The 21,669-nt window shown below is 41.4% G+C and overlaps 1 long non-coding RNA gene across 1 annotated transcript; it reads right to left on the bottom strand.

Annotated features, from left to right (window-relative positions):
• Positions 1-4,128: 4,128 nt before the first annotated feature.
• Positions 4,129-6,276, bottom strand: LOC117547205. The gene is made up of 5 exons (XR_004569132.1): positions 6,171-6,276; positions 5,687-5,736; positions 5,477-5,570; positions 5,105-5,151; positions 4,129-4,735 (listed from the first exon to the last, which is right to left on the bottom strand). It is a non-coding gene; the product is annotated as an uncharacterized LOC117547205 (long non-coding RNA).
• Positions 6,277-21,669: the final 15,393 nt, after the last annotated feature.

The following is a 21,669-nucleotide window of genomic DNA, read 5'->3' as shown; positions in this document are numbered from 1 at the left end:
GCTCTCATTGTAATTGTTGCTTATTTCTTTCCCGTTGTTTTATGTTTCTTTGTGTTCGTTTAGAGTCAGTTTTCCATCAGTTTGCATCTTAGTATTGAGGTCTGTGTTTAATTCAGTAGTAATGGATTGTATTTGAGTGGTGAGTTTCTCTCTTTGGGGCGCTTTAAGTCGATATCTAAATAGCTTTACACCTCATGTTGTTGATGGTTTTGTTTGTGTCTCCTGGTTGTTGTTTTGCATCGATTGTATTTGTTCTGTATTTGTCTTTGTAGAGTTTCTGCATCCAGTTTTCTTGAGTGTGTGTGAGAGAATTAGAACTGAGAGATTTTAGCCTCTGCCGACCGTTAACATGCACTGAAACCTACATACCTCACTAGAGGAGAGCATGATAGGGTCTCTTTGACCCTTCTCTTGCGTTTGACTTCGTTTTTGATCATAAATATTGTGTTTCCATCCAATTGCCTCAAGACCTCATGTTATCCTCCACACTAGGCCTCTGAACAGAGACACGTGATGATCACCACTTGCATTCATTTTTTAGTGATACAACTTAATACAACTAATGGATCAACCGACTAGTAGAACCTCGAGAGGTCAGAGAGGGGAAAGGTTTTGGATACAGTTTTAAATATAAGATCTAACTTTTTAGTATATAGTACGTGTGTGTTGTACATTCCTGCTTTTTTTACTTCTTGCACCACAATTCTTTCTCAATGTTCTTCCAATGAAAGTGGGTGTGTGACTTCCACAGAACTGATCAAAACATTCACACCTGTGTGTGTGTGTGTGTGTGTGTGTGTGTGTGTGTGTGTGTGTGTGTGTGTGTGTGTGTGTGTGGCTTTTTTTACTTCTTGCACTTCCGCCTCCTCCATCTCCACCTCCTCCCCATCAGCCTCCTCCACCTCCTCCACCTCCTCCCCATCAGCCTCCTCCAATTCCTCCCCATCCGCCTCCTCCCCATCCGCCTCCTCCACCTCCTCCACCTCCTCCCCATCCACCTCCTCCCCCTCCTCCCCATCCGCCTCCTCCGCCTCCTCCCCATCCGCCTCCTCCGCCTCCTCCCCATCCGCCTCCTCCACCTCCACCTCCTCCACCTCCTCCCAATCCACCTCCTTTCATCATATCCAGTGCCAGGAGAGCTAATCCAAAAACCTCCTCCACCTCCTCCCCATCCACCTCCTCTCCATCCACCTCCTGACCATCCACCCCATCCGCCTCCTCCCCATTTACCTCCTCCCCCTCCACCTCCTTTCATCATATCCAGAGCCAGGAGAGCTAATCCAAAGACCTCATCACACCTCCTCTTCATCCCACCTCCTCATCAAATCCAGATCTTCATCATCATCACAGTGTCTAGACCCCGGGGGTCCCTATATGCTCACGGCTGCATTTCCCCTTTAGATATACCATTTCAGGATCTGGGTCTAACCGCCAAGGACTTCACATTTATCACATGACATGTGTAGAAGTTGAATCTAACTATATCGATAATAATATTCATTGCATCCATGGGTAGAAACATGTTTTCTTCTGCTGTAAAGTTGGGCATTTTAACATGGGGATCTATGGAAATTGCTCCTTTCTGCAGCCAGTCCCTAGCGGCCCATGTATGAACTGCAGTGTGTGGCACTTCCGTATTGGCTTCCCGGCTGTTCCCCAGAGTTTGCCGCTTGCTCACAACAGAAGGAAAATATGAATAAATAGAGGAAGATATAGAATAGTGGCAATAGTTAGGACAATCACGATACATATCACAGACAGAAACATTTATTATATTTATTTATTATAAACCTACACAGTTGATTTCACAAGCCTCATTTAATAAGCTATTACTTACTCAAATATTACTTGGCAACATGGTAGCTTATGGAAGCAAATAAGTGCCATCATGTTTTGCATTTTAAAAGGCATTGAACGCGTTATATCGTAATTTAAACAACACCGAATTCATAGCATTGCAATATTTTGTTTCGAAAACCATGCATCTGAATTCATTGGTTGTGAAATTACCACTTTAAAATTACAAAATGATTTTTTTCAATGTAAGAAAATGTGGATCCAAAAATTCAAGCTTTATAAATTCATATATTCAGGTTGCTCAAATTCGATCACTGACATTCGGATCCAAAATATTCGGTGTAAAAAAATTTGAACAGTGAAATTCAGATCCAAAGATTCAAGTAAAAAAAATGCAGATAGCAATATCCGGGACACCGAGGATAGGATAAGCAATCGAGGAGGAATGCAATTGAACCAACTGCAGACAAAAACATGGCGGAACATACGGTCAAGCCTCCGGATCCAACACTCCTCCGGTGGCCTATGTTGCTCATTCGTTAGCATTAGCGAAATGTAGTTAGTATTATCGTTAGCATCATTTGCAAAAAGCTAAGTATCATTGGTGTAATATCGCTGTTTAAATGAGCTAAAAGCTATGGAGTATTTATGTTTGTAATGTTAACAAAACACCATATTAGGCCTATTAACCTATAATTATCATTTAACCTGTTAAACCCCGAGCCTGTTTTTCAGGTTTCAGGCTCGAAAAGGACATTCCCAGAACAAATGACCATATCTTCTACAAGGGTTACATTAATAATCCTTTTTCTCAAAGTAATGATAAACCTGTGAGTTGGATGTAGAAAAGTCAGATTCAATATGTTTTTTATTTTAAAGAAAATTCAGATTGAACATGGTAAAAAACTGTAAATGATACTGTCCGTCCAAAAAATATGTTGTACTTATAGTGAAAACTAACCTTGGATGATGGGTTAGTAGACTAAAAGCTTTAGGAATCCAAAGTACAACATATAATAAGTACCCTGCATCAAGATTGATGCAAAACAAGTGAAATTTGACCTTTTTAGACACCCTTAATGTATATGTATTCAACCCTTACTGTATATGTATTCAACCCTTAATGTATATGTATTCAACTCTTAATGTATATGTATTCAACCCTTACTGTATATGTATTAAACTCTTACTGTATAAGTATTCAACCCTTACTGTATATGTATTCAACCCTTAATGTATATGTATTCAACTCTTACTGTATATGTATTCAACCCTTACTGTATATGTATTCAACCCTTAATGTATATGTATTCAACTCTTACTGTATATGTATTCAACCCTTACTGTATATGTATTCAACCCTTACTGTATATGTATTCAACCCTTAATGTATATGTATTCAACTCTTAATGTATATGTATTCAACCCTTACTGTATATGTATTCAACCCTTAATGTATATGTATTCAACTCTTACTGTATATGTATTCAACCCTTACTGTATATGTATTCAACCCTTACTGTATATGTATTCAACCCTTAATGTATATGTATTCAACTCTTACTGTATATGTATTCAACCCTTACTGTATATGTATTCAACCCTTAATGTATATGTATTCAACTCTTACTGTATATGTATTCAACCCTTACTGTATATGTATTCAACCCTTACTGTATATGTATTCAACCCTTAATGTATATGTATTCAACTCTTAATGTATATGTATTCAACTCTTAATGTATATGTATTCAACCCTTAATGTATATGTATTCAACCCTTACTGTATATGTATTCAACCCTTAATGTATATGTATTTCTTTTGAAACAGAGCCCATCATCAAAAGCCTACATCAGCCCCCCATATCATCTTACCAATAGTGGATAGGCAGTAGCAATGAGTAACCAGACTATCATGTCTAAAGGGACCTGTAACAGCCCAATGTAAAGCAATTCAATAAGTAATGCATTATTTATTGTACATTAAGTAGTTGACATCCTCATCCTTGATTTAGTCATGATTCATACCTTTCCTTTCTATGATTGACCAAAGGAAAATACATTTAATGGACCACCTTTTTGTTGTGTTGCCTTCTGAGAAGGTACCTTTTCACAATGTAATTAAACAATGTAGATCAATTCTGCATTTCAGATGTATAGCTGTCCCTGGAACTTACTCCCCGCCTCAGAACCAAACACGCCGAAGCTGCTTTTAGTTTTTATGCTCCCCACAAATGGAATAAACTTCCAGAGAACCTGAGGTCTTCACCAACGCTGAGTTCTTTTAAGTCGAGGCTAAAAAACACTACTTTTTACAGCTTACCCAGAAGCCTTTTAACTTGTTTTAGCACTTACCATATTTACAATGTCGTTTTTAAACTATTTTATATCTCATTAATGCATTGTTTTTATGAAACTGTTATTGCATTATGTTTATTTATTGTGTTCCTCTCTGTTCTATTATCATGTTTTAATAATCATGGAAAGCACTTTGAATTGCCTCTGCGTCTGAAATGTGCAAATAAACGTACCTCACCTTACTTTTGGATTAGTGTAGACCTCCAACATCCACAGACCTGTACTAAAGACCTGTAGAGTTCTACACTGGTGAATTGTGGTGTGGACAGTAAAGCACTATCACACCTTAATGTTCACTGACCCTCATCCATTCTTCCTAAAACAATCTTTATACATATTACATTAACAAATCAACAGAGGTATCATTCAGGCCTTCAAACAAACACTAGCTGTAACATACATGTGAGGGGCGTCACAAATAAAAAGAAGGTCCAACTAAAGAAACGTAATCTGGGTGCTGGCTGTCAGGGCACTGTCCCAGGAAATGTTCGAGTAATATCTCGGTTTCTGTCCGCTAACACAAAATGGCACCCTGCGTTCAAGCCCAATACTGCCTGGCAACCCTTCCAGTCCATCATGCCTGTTAAAAAAGGCCAGAGAAAAAAACATTCATGAGATGGTACAATTATATGTAAAGTACTAAAAAGCTATTTGTCTGAAAATGTAGTCTTTGCAGGCCCTGGGATGATCCTCTCAGACACATCTGGTAAACCAAAAGAAACATTGTAGTCTGAACAGAATTATTTCAGTGAATGTGGTGGTGTATGGGAACATGACCGACAGATTATACAAAACCCATGCAGCGTAACAATATGGGCAGGTCAAACAGCCAAGCTGGAGTCAAGTGGAGACTCAACGATGTAATGCTCTTTCCCTGTGTGGTGTCAAAACTCAAGTTAACTGTTCAGATGCAAATTAACAAGACAACGCTATGCAACTGAATTCATACCTCATCTCTGCAAGGTCCTTGACCATGTGCAAGTATTCATTTCCAGCCTGTAAATATGAAATGTATATCAGAATACTGTTGCAGAAACCTAAAGCCTGCTTTCATTAACTTATAACACAAACAAGACTTAAGGAAATTATGCAATACATATTCTACTTTACACATCTGCAAAACCCATTGGTTGATTTGAATATGGCATACTTTTACTACACTTAGTTTGCTTTCAAATGTACCCTCTACGCATGTTTCACTTTCATCACTGCAATCGCATGCACACACTCTTTTTTAAATTGAGCACACCTGTGGGGCTTCCTTGGGCTAGTATGAAGTAGAAGTGTGCTATTCTTACAACTGTCATTGTTTTGTATGTACCAGTTGTTCCTGACTCACAGGACCACTCAGTGTCAACCTCTCCTCGCACTGCTCTCCACAACCTTAAAACAGAACTGTCCAGTTCCATATACCACTGCAATCAAAAACATGTAACCATATCAAGATGTAGTATATTTTTGAAAAAGGCACATAGTCGTCTTGCAAAGGTAAATATAAATAACTTTGCTTTACAACTCGTTTTCTACCAACCTGTTTTCTCCTGTCTTGGACCTGTGCTGCTGCTGCACACACCACCACCTCTGTAAGAATCACAGATTAAGCTGCAGGAAACAATGTGATACACTGTTTGCCTTCATTACAGGCAGCTGCGACTGTTCTCATGTGCTTACAGGCTAGGGAAAGGTTACTGTCTAAACGCAATAACCTTTTTGATACTGCAGCGGAGGAGCTGGACGTGCATTCACAGAATAAAACAAGTCTTAATGTGGTGGTAAACCTAAATACATACAGCTCCAGTAAAAAGTTTGGGACACACTTTCCCATTCACTTAGCATCCTAATGTTTCTGGCTACATCAGTGTGGTGAACTCATAAACCAAAACATTAGCATGCTACGCTAGCATTCTGACTACCATGCTAAAATGTGACTCCAGATGGATAATAATTCAAGTAAGGCAAACTATTCAATACAAATAAACCAATCGATGACATAAAAACATTATTGTTACTTGTACCTGTGCCATGGTGGAAACTGTGAACAGTGTAGGCTATATAACAATAGCGCTTAGTATTTCTACCAACCGGTATGCCCGGGTTGCGCCACCATGTTTATGTCTGCAGTTGGACGTTGGATCAATTGCATTCCTCCTCGATTGCTTATCCTATCCTCGGTGCTATCTGAATTTGTTTTACTTGAATCTTTGGATCTGAATTTCACTGTTGGAATTTTTTATACCGAATATTTTGGATCCGAATGTCAGTGATCGAATTTGAGCAACCTGAATATATGAATTTATAAAGCTTGAATTTTTGGATCCACATTTTAATTACATTGAAAAAAAACATTTTGTAATTTCAAAGTGGTAATTTCACAACCAATGAATTCAGATGCATGGTTTTCTAAACAAAATATTACAATGCAATGAATTCGGTGTTGTTTAAATTACGATATAACGCGTTCAATGCCTTTTAAAATTCAAAACATGATGGCACTTATTTGCTTCCATAGCAGCTACTGTTCCAATCATATCGATGTAAAAACGATTGTCATTCACAAGTTCATACAAATAGGGAGATGAAATTATGAAATCATATTTTTTTGTTATTGTTATACTAGCTGGAGTACGTAAATCATTATCAGACATTAGACATAAGCCAATTAAATTGTCCTTAAGCCGTAAACTCTTGACCAAGTTAGGCTAACGTTTGCCAAAACTATTTCATAATTGCATTTACTGATTAGAATGAGCAAAGGAATGACAATCTTAAACATCTCTAGGTTATTACCTCTGAGATTACAGCCTTGAGAAAGTAGGCCCTAAGCCAACACATTTTTTCTTTTTTGTGCTTTTCGAACACCAATACAACAATGATGAGACATTGGGGATAGAAGTGGTGTCTGTCTCTCACCCATCAACTGACCTACTACAGTTCCCTAGTGCCACCACCAGGGGGCGGTAATTACATACTTAACACAATGGCAGGGCAGGGTAAAGTTCCAGACAAAATATAAGAAAAATAAATCTTCTAATGCGAAAATAAAGGTTCATACTTCACAAAAAGGACAAAAAAGCACAGCTCCGTTTGTAATGATTTTATTTGTTTATTTTAAAGAACAAGTTCACCTGCAAGTAGAATACTCTGGTTAGATAGATTATTATTATCTGGTTAGGTAACCCTAACCCTTTATATAAGTATCATTTGCAATCCAGACAAATCTGATAAGTTTCATGGGGTAGAGCACTTTGCAAGCCACTGTATAGCCACCTGAGATGTGTGTATGTGTGAGTGTGTCTGCTGACAGAGAACTTCAAGTTCATGTGAAGGTGTGAAGGGGAGAGAGGGAATTGAAAGTGAACACCCCCTCTCCCCTTTCTCTTAACATAGAAAGGAGAAAACGTCAAAAAAAGGGTTTGGACTGAACTATAGGTTAGGTTTCTGTATCCAGATACAGTATATAGAGTTTCTCTCCACAAAAAAAAACAAGTTGTACCTTTTGAATGCCTCAATTTGACCATCACTGGACCGGGTTTCTCCAATATAGGCTTAATAGACTGTATAGTATACCCCTTTCACACAGACACCCCGGGTTTTCCCGTTGGACCCATTCAGACCGCACTCTGGTCCCAGGAAAGAACCGCGTTGCCGCCGTTCACACACACGACCCAAGTCTGCGAGTTACTTTCTTGTATGTCACTGCTGAACAAAGTTGTCGCATTGCTACGTCATTAAAATGAGACGTTCGGCCATTGTTATTGTTTTAGGTTGATGGAGTGGAGCTCGCGGCACACACATCGAACTGTAAAATGCAACTGACTGGTTGATGAAAGGATTCTGCCAGGGTTGTTAACTTACAGTAGAACACAGTCCCTTTTCTAACACACTTTGTTCTGCGAGGGTGGTGGTTGAAAAAGCTTTTGGACCAAGGCGTTGTTCATTAAAGCTATTACGTTGACCTTAGTTATAACCATATGCCTGACATTGTTGCAGCTTGTTGCATTTTATATAAACATATAAAATAAGACACTGATACTGTTTTCCTCAATGAACATTTAGAGAACATTAAATATTCAGGGCTCCTCTCCCTCGGGGCCTCTCCCTCAGGGGCCTCTCCCTCGGGGCCTCTCCCTCAGGGGCCTCTCCCTCGGGGCCTCTCCATCGGGGGCCTCTCCCTCAGGGGCCTCTCCATCAGGGCCTCTCCATCAGGGGCCTCTCCCTCGGGGCCTCTCCCTCAGGGGCCTCTCCCTCGGGGCCTCTCCCTCGGGGGCCTCTCCATCAGGGGCCTCTCCATCAGGGGCCTCTCCCTCGGGGCCTCTCCCTCAGGGGCCTCTCCATCAGGGGCCTCTCCCTCAGGGGCCTCTCCCTCAGGGGCCTCTCCCTCGGGGGCCTCTCCCTCGGGGCCTCTCCCTCGGGGCCTCTCCCTCCGGGGCCCTCTCCCTCGGGGGGCCTCTCCCTCAGGGGCCTCTCCCTCAGGGCCCTCTCCCTCGGGGCCTCTCCCTCAGGGGCCTCTCCCTCGGGGCCTCTCCCTCGGGGGCCTCTCCCTCAGGGGCCTCTCCCTCAGGGGCCTCTCCCTCAGGGGCCTCTCCCTCGGGGCCTCTCCCTCAGGGGCCTCTCCCTCTGGGCCTCTCCCTCAGGGGCCTCTCCCTCAGGGGCCTCTCCCTCAGGGGCCTCTCATCAGGGGCCTCTCCCTCGGGTTCTCTCCCTCAGGGGGCCTCTCCCTCGGGGGCCTCTCCCTCAGGGGCCTCTCCCTCGGGGCCTCTCCCTCAGGGGCCTCTCCCTCAGGGGCCTCTCCCCTCAGGGGCCTCTCCATCAGGGGCCTCTCCCTCGGGGGCCTCTCCCTCAGGGGCCTCTCCCTCTGGGCCTCTCCCTCAGGGGCCTCTCCCTCAGGGGCCTCTCCCTCAGGGGCCTCTCCATCAGGGGCCTCTCCCTCGGGTTCTCTCCCTCAGGGGCCTCTCCCTCGGGGCCTCTCCCTCAGGGGCCTCTCCCTCGGGGGCCTCTCCCTCAGGGGCCTCTCCCTCGGGGCCTCTCCCTCAGGGGCCTCTTCCTGGTCTGTTGACTGTTGGTCAGGCTCATAGTCTGGATCGCTGTTGTCTTCCATTTCTGAGACATCGTCCTCTATGTCTGGTTCAATCTCCTCTTCATCTGGTTCAAAACATTGTCCAGAGCCTCTCTGACAGAAAATTGCCTACTCATTGTGTCAATGAGTCAATTGTGAGCAAGGCACAAATATAACTACATGAGAGACAGTAATGGAAGGGCATTTACTGCGAGAAAGTGAGAGGTTGTTCTTTCTTGGCACAGAGCTCGTGAGAAAGGGAGAGGTTGTTCTTTCTCAGCACAGAGCTCGCACCTGTGAGAAGCAACCTGATCTCATCAGAATGCGTGACTCCACCACGCAACCTTAACACCGCATTGCGTGGTGGAGTCACGCATTCTGCTACATTTACGTGTCGGCACCACGCAAAAAACCCCAATGTAAAGTGAATGAGGCTCTTTTGTCGTGGTGCACACACGCATTTCTACAACGTCCTGCAGTGAGCTTTTATTCTATCGTCCTGCAGTGAGCTTTTATTCTATAAAACGTTTTTAAAATCTACTTTATAGCTTTATATACTTTATAACTCACGGGAGGCTTCTTTTATTTTATTTGTATTCATAATAATTTGTATTTGTCGTCAGAATGTATTATGGTGCATTAGTCACACATTTTTGTTCTCAAAAAACAGTGCATTGTGTGTAATACAACTGTGATTTTTATTAAATTAGTTAGTTTTTAAGGAAGGCCAGAGCTTCAGCTGTGTCAATAGATTGTTCCCTTTAGTTAACGTTATTTAAAAGATAATGATCATGTCCCCTTTATTGTATTACGAGCGTCCATTCCCATTGGATAACGGAGAATTTTACACCCGGAAGTGAAGTATTCTCTTTACTGTCGATTGATTTTACAGTGATATCTGAACTACTCATCAACTCAAAAACACCAGATTATCCTTGTTAATTACACAACATTGATTGGTTTAAATTGTGTACAATGCTTTTGTATTTTTCCCTTCGATTCGGAGAAACGAATATTTGTTCGGAGTTTTTGGATGGCAGAAGACACTACACTACCCAGAATCCTCAGCTATCGTTTGGGACTACACCATGTGCTTAGCTTGACAAACCCCGTGATCAGTCCTCAAGCTCTGTGATTGGATGTTGGAGTTGCAGTGCGCGAAGTTTACACGGAGCGTCAAAAAGCACCTTGAAATGGAATGAAACCCATCGACGGCACACTATTCAAAACAGGAATCGAACGTGTCCTATCCCCCCCCCCCCCCCTTAGGTCGCAGGCTCCTCCAACAGTGCAACACAATACAACAGATACTACAGAAAAAATAGTGAAATAGTGCAATAAGAGTCTATATACAAGATTGATTGGATCTTTTTTAATTTTTTATTTAACCTTTATTACCAGATAAAAGCATTGAGATACAATCTCATTTTCAATGCTGACCTGGCCAAGAAGTTAGCAACGTTACACATAACACATAACACACACATATAAAAGAGAACATAACTAAGAAAACAAAAGACAAAAAGCAGTCACTACATTGTGAATATGATATATTAGATACATAATTTCTAAGTAGCAGCCAGATGAATGTTATGGATGTTGTTTCTAAGTTCAGGTGTTTAATAATCTTATAGCCTGTGGGATGAAGCTGTCCCTGAGTCTGATGGTTTTAGTCCGGATGCTGCGGTACCGCCTGCCAGACGGCAGCAGACAGAACAGTTTGTGGCTGGGGTGATGGGGGGCTTTTATAATCCTGAGGGCTTTCTTTAAGGTTAACCGTGGTGTTTTTACTCCACTACATGTATTTTAGTTACTTTAGCAGATTCTGATTAATGATGTGAAATATAAACAACCCTTAAATCAGACTTTAGTTACACCTGAGTAAAATTCAGGGAAGGTGATTGTCAAGTGCCAACAATCAGGAGATATTTGATAGTTGGTGCTCGAGAAGACTAAACATTTATCTGCATATCCGTATAAAGCATATTCATTACTCGTTATTCTCTAATCGTTCATTAAAGACTGCATATAATTGATATTTTGCACATCCCTTTCAAGATTTCAAGATTTTCAAAGGTTTATTGACATATCATATACACAACTACGGTGTAGTTATGCAATGAAATGAAAACTTGGGTCGCAGGTTCCTCAACAGTGCATTACAAGACATCTATCAATATGTGTGTACCTCCACCATTAAACTGTCATATTCTGCACATTTCTTATACTATCTACATAAGAGTATAATTAATGTGTATAATATCAGTTAAAATAAATGCTTCAACATAGTTAACATTGCAGGAAAGTTGATTGTCAAGTTCCAAAACAAACCATGCAATATATTAGACGTTAAGTACTTTGTCAGGCTTAATATGTATCTGTAGATAGATACCCCCAAAGCTTTTTTCTTATTTAAAGAAGACCTTAGCCTAAAGTATTCTTTAATGTTTAAATAAAGCCTTATTAGTTTGTCTGTTTTGCACATCCTCCTATCAGGCACTAAACTGTTTTATTATAGATATTATTTACAGTATCTTCTTGATATTTTCTATTCTATATTTATATCATTGACCTTCTACTTTCCCACTATTTTGTATGTACTCTTAATATTTAAATGTTTTCATCAAATATAACACATTCAAAAGTGCTTTACAAAAATGAAAGACATTAAGAAAAATGCATTTTAAACAGTCATTAAAAAGAAACATAATCTTCCTGCATTGCAATTACTCCAAACGTGTAATAACGTGCTTTAACCAGTAGGAGGTGCGGGTTAAAAAGCTGTCAAGTTTAAAGTGTTAACAAAATAAAATGTATTGCTGTTTCTGGTTTAGTTTACGACGGATATATGTTGTTATTGTTTTGATATTTGTAACAAAAGCGATGGAAAAAACCCACAGCAACACAGAAAAGATGGTCTTAACAGTCTGACCCAGCGGTCTATAGTTAATAAAGAACAATAATATCAAAACAGATTATTACTACTAACTTTATTGTGAAATTAAAACAGAACGGTAAAAGAATAGTTTCCGGTCTATTCTGAAGCCCGATCTCTGTAGATAAATAAAGAACTACGATAGATGTGTAATATTTAATGCAGCCAAACCATTTATTACAATGCATTAATGTGATGACTTTCAAAGAGTAAAGCAAGCACTGCTGAATAAAGTATGATTTGATCTTTTACGAAACGTTTTTTTTATATGGAATGCAGTTGGAGGTCAACCAATCACAGAGCTTGAGGACTGATCACGGGGTTTGTCAAACAGAGCACATGGTGTAGTCCCAAACGATAGCTGAGGATTCTGGGTAGTGTAGTGTCTTCTGCCATCCAAAAACTCCGAACAAATATTCGTTTCTCCGAATCGAAGGGGAAAAATACAAAAGCATTGTACACAATTTAAACCAATCAATGTTGTGTAATTAACAAGGATAATCTGGTGTTTTTGAGTTGATGAGTAGTGCAGATATCACTGTAAAATCAATCGACAGTAAGGAGAATACTTACTTCCGGGTGTAAAATTCTCCGTTATCCAATGAGAATGGACGCTCGTAATACAATAAAGGGGACATGATCATTATCTTTTAAATAACGTTAACTAAAGGGAACAATCTATTGACACAGCTGAAGCTCTGGCCTTCCTTAAAAACTAACTAATTTAATAAAAATCACAGTTGTATTACACACAATGCACTGTTTTTTGAGAACAAAAATGTGTGACTAATGCACCATAATACATTCTGACGACAAATAAAAATTATTATGAATACAAATAAAATAAAAGAAGCCTCCCTGTGAGTTACTACAAGCTATAAAGTAGATTTTAAAAACGTTTTATAGAATAAAAGCTCACCTGCGGGACGTTGTAGAAATGCGTGTGTGCACCACGACAAAAGAGCCTCATTCACTTTACATTGGGGTTTTTTGCGTGGTGCCGACACGTAAATGTAGCAGAATGCGTGACTCCACCACGCATGTGGTGTTAAGGTTGCGTGGTGGAGTCACGCATTCTGGTGAGATCAGGTTGGTGAGAAGGTATGATACATTGTATCATGCAGAGCGTGAGAAAGGGAGAGGTTCCTGTGTGTGTGTGTGTGTGTGTGTGTGTGTGTGTGTGTGTGTGTGTGTGTGTGTGTGGGTGTGTGTGTGTGGTGTGTGTGTGTGTGTGTGTGTGTGTGTGTGTGTGTGGTGTGTGTGTGTGTGTGTGTGTGTGTGTGTGTGTGTGTGTGTGTGGTGTGGTGTGTGTGTGGTGTGTGTGTGTTCTCCCTTCCTGCTTTTTTTACTTCTTGCACCCCCACTTCTTTCTCACTGTTCTTCCCAATGAAAACTGCCCACCCTGGGGTCAGGGTGTGTGACTTCCACAGAACTGATCAAACACTCACACCTGTGTGTGTGTCTCTCACACCTGTGTGTGTGTGTGTGTGTGTGTGTGTGTGTGTGTGTGTGTGTGTGTGTGTGTGTGTCAATCAATCATTCAATGTTTATTTATATAGCCCAATATCACAAATGTTACATTTGTCTCAGTGGTCTTCACAGTTTGTACAGAATATCAGTATGACAATACGACACCCTCTGTCCTTAGACCCTCTGTCCTTAGACCCTCTGTCCTTAGACTCTCTGTCCTTAGATCCTCTGTCCTTAGACCCTCTGTCCTTAGACCCTCTGTCCTCAGACCCTCTGTCCTTAGACCCTCTGTCCTCAGACCCTCTGTCCTTAGACCCTCACATCGTACAAGGAAAAACTTCCAGAGAAAACCCACAGTTTAAAGGGAAACATGGGAGAACCTCAGGGAGAGCAGCAGAGGAGGGATCCCTCTCCCAGGACGGACAGATGTGCAATAGATGCCGTGTGTAATTGAAAAGATAATACATTTTACAGCATAGGTAGTCCAAATGTTAGGAAATGCATGTGTCTGTAATAAGAAGATGAATCCACGAGGATATCAACAATCCTGTGGGAGCCATCAGGGAAGTGTATGGTGAGAGTCTGGCAGGACCGCAGAGACAGGTTCAGCCACGACTCGAAGTCCAGTACTCAGATCCAGTGCTCAGGATAGAGGATACAGGACTCAGGATAGAGGATCCAGGACTCAGATCCAGTGCTCAGGATAGAGGATCCAGGACTCAGGATAGAGGATCCAGGACTCAGATCCAGTACTCAGGATAGAGGATCCAGGACTCAGGATAGAGGATCCAGGACACAGATCCAGTACTCAGGATAGAGGATCCAGGACTCAGGATAGAGGATCCAGGACACAGATCCAGTACTCAGGATAGAGGATCCAGGACTCAGGATAGAGGATCCAGTACTCAGGATAGAGGATCCAGGACTCAGGATAGAGGATCCAGGACACACGACCACAGCAACATGATTAGCCTCGACTAACTCGAAAAGAGATTTGGGGGAAACTGGGTTAATCGGAACATGAGAGTACACAGGTACAAACAGCCAGAAAGACGGAGTAAGGTGCCCCCCCCAACAGTCCAAGCCTATAGCAGCTAGACTAACGTGTCTACATACATGCACTCCCTTAGGATAGGGTGAGGGAAAAGGGTAGCAAGTAAGAAGTAGGAAACAGAGGTGGAGAGGCACGCAGGGAGAAAGGTCTCCACTGGAACCTGAATTGGTTAGAGGCAGTGGTGTAGTGGGCGTTGGACGCGGGGGTACGCCGTACCCCCACTTATTTGGAGCATGATCTTTTTTTTAATAGTCTAATACATATAAAATCATTGCCAGTCTTATCAGTTGCAAGTGTGTATTTGTTGTAATAATGACAAACACATAATACATTTCACAGTAGGCCTAATTATAATAAAAAATAAAAACGATTTCCTTAAAAAATGATGATTCGTCATCACGCTCGTGACCCCGTGGCGAGCTGGGGGTGTGTCAGTGACACACCCACGGCCAGCTCACCGCCCGCCGATTTTGCGGCAGCTCTTTCCCTCAAGAACGCTAACGAAAAAGCTCTATAATGGCAGGCAAACATTTTTTACTTGACTTATTTGTCTAAAAGAATATAATTCAACAAGAAGAAAGAGGCTAGCAGACACCGAAGCTACAAGTGAAGCTGCTAGTACTACATCATCAGAAGAGCCGCCTAAAGACGTGGATATGCTAGCTAACATGCACGTTAGCTGCTCTAGCAACGTTCCCCTGCCTAGTCTCAAGCTCACCTTTCCCAGAGGTATGGACGGAGGAGATTGTGGCGGAGGAAACGAGATCCTACCCGTGGATAGACTGCAAAGCTGGGAAACTGGGCTGCTTGTTCATCCATTTCGGATTTTATCAGTCTTCAAAACCCAAGGTGTGTGTGTGTGAAAAGCAGCGCTGTCTGCTTATTTGCAATGTAGGCTAGGCCTAATCAGAATAATGTCAAGTCCAGATTCAATGTTATATTTTTCGTTTTGTTTATTAATAAGTTAATTTCAGGACAACTTTGGACATTTTGTTTGTTTGTGATGAGTTTTAAATAGATTTTGAAAGTGGAGAGAGAGAGAGAGAGAGAGAGAGAGAGAGAGAGGAGAGAGAGAGAGAGAGAGAGAGAGAGAGTGAGAGAGAGAGAGAGAGAGAGAGAGAGAGAGAGAGGAGAGAGAGAGAGAGAGAGAGAAGCAGCACTGTCTGCTTAGTTGCAATACTGTAGCTTATGTAATTTAGGCCTATAAATTGTTTATGTAACTTATGTGCCAGTGTGTCCATGGTTTTGAGTCTGTGTGTGTGTTGAGCGCAGCCCCGTCTGCTTTTTGAAGAACAGTAACTAAAGTAGGACTAAGCATACCGGTAGTTTCTGTGGACCTGTCTGCCCGTTTTGTGAGTGCACTGCGCGCATGCGCACTTGTGTGGCATTGTTTGGGATGACCTAATTAAAATAGCGTCCCCCCAGTAAAAAAATCCCCACTACACCACTGGTTAGAGGTATAGGAGTAGGTCAGTGGCTACATTCCACACTCCCTGTGCCGGGCTAGGCCTTCTCTGCAACCTGTTACCCTCTAATAGAACCTCGAGAGGTCAGAGAGGGGAAAGGTTTTGGATAAAGTTTTAAATATAAGATCTAACTTTTTAGTATATAGTACGTGTGTGTTGTACATTCCTGCTTTTTTTACTTCTTGCACCACAATTCTTTCTCAATGTTCTTCCAATGAAACTGCCACCCTGTCAGGGTTTGTGACTTCCACGGAGCTGATCAAAACACTCACACCTGTGTGTGTGTGTGTGTGTGTGTGTGTGTGTGTGTCCTCAACGACGCCCACCAAAATCACCGCAGAGACGCTCACCATCTCCCCCGTCTCCATCACCGTGCCTGCGTCGGCCGCCTCCCTTCCCTTCGAGAGGGCATCTGCAGTCTCCGAAGCCTGATAAGGCTGTGTGTGTATATAAACGCTGCAAAATGATATCTGCTGGGTCCAGGCTCAAGGGCGTATGGCACTCTCAACTCTTTCCAGGACATGCGGGGGCCCTGCCTGCCTATAGCTTTGCCGATATCTGTGTTGATAGGTAATAGATTAAGAGCGGTGAATCACCTTAGAAACAGGAAGCTGTAACAACCGGTGTTTATGTGACCGGTAGTCACTCACGGTAACGCCCACCCAGCCAGTGATTCGCTGTTGGTTGGCGCCTCATTTCCTTTTCCCCCTATTTAGTTAGACGGAGCCGGAAGGAAAAGGTGTGTGCAGCAAGAGGGATCGGCGGAGCAACACGCTCATCTGTTAGCAACCAGCAGTTAGGTCGTTTACAGTCCGTACCGTTTGTCTGGTCCACCGTCATCCGGCATCATACCCTTGCTTCACGTTCCTGGATTATTGCATACAAAGCTGAAAGGAGCCGCTCATCTCACAAAACCTTAAAAACCAGGACTGGATTGCTCAAACCGACTGACATTCTCCTGTGGTAATTGACTGTTTTATTTATTTTGAAGGACACCCAGAGTGGAACGTTTTGGATTTACATTTTGAACTGTGGGAAGACAAATTTGTTTGTATTCAAAAATACACTTACTACTTGTGATTATGATTTTGAGTTGTGTCTTTTCTTATATTTTAATGTCATTCAATGTGGGGTGTTTATAGAGAGATGTATACACCTTTGTGCAGATTTACAAAAACTGACTGACTAAGCCACATCTGAAACGTCAGGAGAGAGACCTGACTGGCACCCCAAATAAGTAAACTGTTACGAAGCGCTCAAACGTTTGTGTGAGTTTATCTAATTTAGCAGTGATTCCATGTCAGCCACAGCTTGTTACAAAAAACATGACTGATAGTGTGTTTAACAAACTTAAACTAGCTTTATTAAATGTCAGGTCTTTGGCAGGAAAAACATTTTTAATCAATGATTTTATCACTGAGCACAATCTCGATTTTATGTTTTTAACAGAAACTTGGATTGAACAAAATAACAGTGCAGCTGTTCTTATCGAATCAACCCCTCCCAACTTCAGTTTTATGAGTCAGGAAAGAATGCATAAGAAAGGGGGTGGAGTTGCTATTCTGTTCAATGATTCCCTTCAATGCAGGAAGACATCTTATGGAAACTTTGATTCTTTTGAATATGTGGCCCTTCAGCTGAAATGCTCCTCTCGAGCTCTGTTCCTAAATATCTATAGACCACCCAAATACTGTGCAAGCTTTTTTGATGACTTTACTGAACTGCTGTCTATAGTGTGTTTTGACTTTGACCGTCTAGTCATTGTTGGTGATTTTAACATCCATGTTGACAACCCCCAGGACAGAGGGGCTAAAGAACTGTTTTGTGTTCTTGATAGCTATGGACTGACTCAGCATGTGACGGAGCCCACGCACAATAAGGGGCACACTCTGGACTTAATTATCTCAAAGGGTCTGAATATCTCTGAGGTTGTGGTGACTGATGTTGCACTCTCTGACCATTCCTGTGTTTTCTTTGAGAGCTCTATTTCTGTTCAAAAAGAGGTCGCTAACCACAAAGCGATATTTAACTGAAAATACTAGGGAAATGTTTACTCAGAATTTTCTTCCACACTTGCCCCTGCTAACATCTCAGTAAATGAGCTAGTAGATCATTTTAATTCAAAAATAAAAATGTGTATAGATGCCATTGCTCCAACTAGGGTAAAGGAAGTGACTGGGAAGAAAATATCTCCATGGAGAAAGGCCATGACCGTGAGAGCAGAAAAAAGAGAATGTCGAAAAGCTGAACGCAGGTGGCGAATAACAAATCTCCAGGTTCACTTTGAAATCTATAAAGAGAGACTTGGCCTTTATAATTTGGAATTGAAAAACGCACGACAATCGTTCTTCTCTGACATCATTACCAAAAACAAAAACAACGCACGTGCCTTGTTTGCTACCGTCGACAGACTAACTAACCCCCCAGTGTCAGTAGCCTCTGAATTTCTATCCACCAGGGCGTGCAATGATTTTGCCTTCTTCACTGACAACATTCAGAAAATCAGACAAGCAGTCAGTGCCTCTGCATCAGGAACAGCAAATGTGTTGTCCCCTATCTCCACTTAACATCAATTCAGACATCATGACACAGTTCCATCAGATAAAACCTAGAGGACATTATTCAACTTCTGAAGTCCTCCTCCTGCTGCCTTGATATTATTCCAACAGGATGTTTCAAAGATGTTTTGCCTTGCATGGCCTCAGATCTACTTCATATAGTAAACAAATCTCTTCCCTCAGGTGTTTTTCCACAGGCCCTGAAAACTGCAGTCATTAAACCGCTCTTAAAAAATAATAATCTAGATGCTTCAGTAATGAACAATTACAGGCCCATATCAAACCTCCCATTTCTAGGTAAAATCATTGAAAAAGTTGTTTTTCAACAGTTGAGTAATTTCTTGCATTTAAATAACTGTTTGGATGTGTTCCAGTCAGGCTTTCGTCCAAACCACAGCACTGAGACTGCTCTTGTAAAGGTCTTTAATGACATCCACTTAAACACAGACAGTGGCAGAACTTCAGTGTTAGTATTATTAGATCTCAGTGCTGCGTTTGACACTGTTGACCACAGCATATTACTAGACCGACTGGAGAACTGGGTGGGACTTTCGGAAACAGTTCTGAATTGGTTTGAATCCTACTTAAAGGACAGAAACAACTTTGTTTCTATAGGTAAATACACATCTGAGTTGACAAATATGACATGTGGGGTTCCTCAAGGCTCCATCTTGGGGCCTCTTCTCTTTAACATCTACATGCTACCACTGGCTCAGATAATGAAGAACAACAAAATAAGTTACCATAGCTATGCAGATGACACACACATTTACATAACCATTTCACCAGGAGACTATTCTCCAATTCAAACACTGAGTAAGTGCATTGAACAAATCAATGACTGGATGTGTCAGAACTTTCTCCAATTAAACAAAGAGAAAACTGAGGTAATGGTTTTTGGAGCCAAGGCAGAACGTATAAAAGTTAGCGCTGAGCTTCAGTCTGCAATGTTCAAAACAACAGATAGAGCCAGAAATCTAGGTGTAGTCATGGACTCTGACCTGAGTTTCAACAGTCACATTAAAACAGTTACTAAATCAGCCTACTATCAGCCAAAGAATATATCTAGGATTAAAAGACTAATGTCACAGCAGGATTTGGAAAAACTTGTCCATGCTTTTATCTTCAGTAGACTCGACTACTGCAATGGTGTCTTCACAGGTCTCACTAAAACATCTATTAGGAAGCTGCAGCTGATTCAGAACGCCGCTGCTCGAGTCCTCACTAACACTAAGAAAGTGGATCACATCACTCCAGTTCTGAAGTCTTTACACTGGCTTCCTGTGTGTCAAAGAATAGATTTCTAAATACTGCTGCTGGTTTATAAAGCACTGAATGGTTTAGGCCCAAAATACATTTCTGACCTCCTGCTAAATGATGAAGCATCCAGATCTCTCAGGTCTTCAGGGACTGGTCAGCTTTCTGTCCCCAGAGTCAGAACTAAACATGGAGAAGCAGCGTTCAGTTATTATGCTCCAAATATCTGGAACAAACTCCCAGAAACCTGCAGGTCCGCTGCAACTCTGACTACTTTCAAATCCAGCAAGAAGACTTTTCTTTTTGTCACTGCTTTTAATTGAACTATTCATATCTTAGACTGCACTGTAACTTTGATCCATGTACTTTTTCTTTTAATGTTTATTTTTATTATCTTTTCTTTTTAATGACTGATTTTAAATGCCTTTTTCTTAATGTCTTTCATTTTTTGTAAAGCACTTTGAATTGCCTTGTGTTGAAAGGTGCTATATAAATAAACTTGCCTTGTCTTGCCTTGTGTGTGTGTGTGTGTGTGTGTGTGTGTGTGTGTGTGTGTGTGTGTGTGTGTGTGTGTGTGTGTGTGTGTGTGTGTGTGTGTGTGTGTGTGTGTGTGTGTGTTGTACATTCCTGCTTTTTTTTACTTCTTGCACCACAATTCTATCTCAATGTTCTTCCAATGAAAGTGGTTGTGTGACTTCCACAGAACTGATCAAAACATTCACACCTGTGTGGAGGTGTTTTCCATCTGCAGGATGAACATTTCAAACCTTTATGTAACGAGATTGGTAAACAGAATACCCATTCATTTCCTATGGCGGTCAATTCTGACCGAAAACATCACGGGTGTTTCACTGTTGAATAAATCACTAAACAAATCAATGCAAGTGGTGATCATCAAGTGGATATGTGCAGAAGCCTAGTGTGGAGGATAATCTAAGGTCTTGAGGCAATTGGATGGAAAACACAATGTTTATGATAAAAAACAAAGTCACTTGAACCTCAGGGCAAACAACGGTATAGTTTTCTTTCTAAATGATTAGTTAAACTTTCGCCATTGCATTCGGTAGCAGTTTTGCTTAACCAAAAAACAGCTCAAGAATAAGTATGGATATCAGAACGTGGGTTTATAATAAAAGACAAAACACCATAGAGACCCCAGCAGATTCGATCCAAAGCAGCCCCAGCTGATGATAATGAATGATTGCCATGGGTTGGTTGGCTGACTGATGCCAGAGTATAGAAGAACATCTAAGTTCTTTGCTAACGCTGTCTCAAATTGCATATTACTTTTTGTAGTTGTAGTAGGTACCTACTTCAGCTGCACTTGCAAAGTATGTTGCATGCATTTTTGCCATACTGCATTTGACATGGTTTTGGGATACGCTTAATCTTTTTCTGGCTTATTTTTTAGCTATATAATAATATAGTAAATATCTTGAGACGCAGGCTCTGCCTCCCCTGCCATTTACCTCACCGCACGTCACCGCTACTGACACTTTGACAAACTGATTAAAGGGACTGACGAAATGTGCTCCTAGTTCAGAATCATTTGTTTGGGGAACTCACTAAAATATGTAATATATTCACAAAGAGAGGCACCTGGACCCATCATAACCTACGTTACTTAATCTACACATCTCTATAATACATTAGACATTTGCCAGGAAGCGCAAAACGTGTTAACCAACTATTCATCTCTTGAGAAAATTAGGACGGAT

Source organism: Gymnodraco acuticeps, unplaced genomic scaffold (genome assembly GCF_902827175.1).
Source record: "Gymnodraco acuticeps unplaced genomic scaffold, fGymAcu1.1, whole genome shotgun sequence".
NCBI lineage: Eukaryota > Metazoa > Chordata > Actinopteri > Perciformes > Bathydraconidae > Gymnodraco > Gymnodraco acuticeps.
The sequence above is the reverse complement of the archived record's forward strand: the minus strand, read 5'-3'. Positions and strand labels throughout refer to the sequence as shown.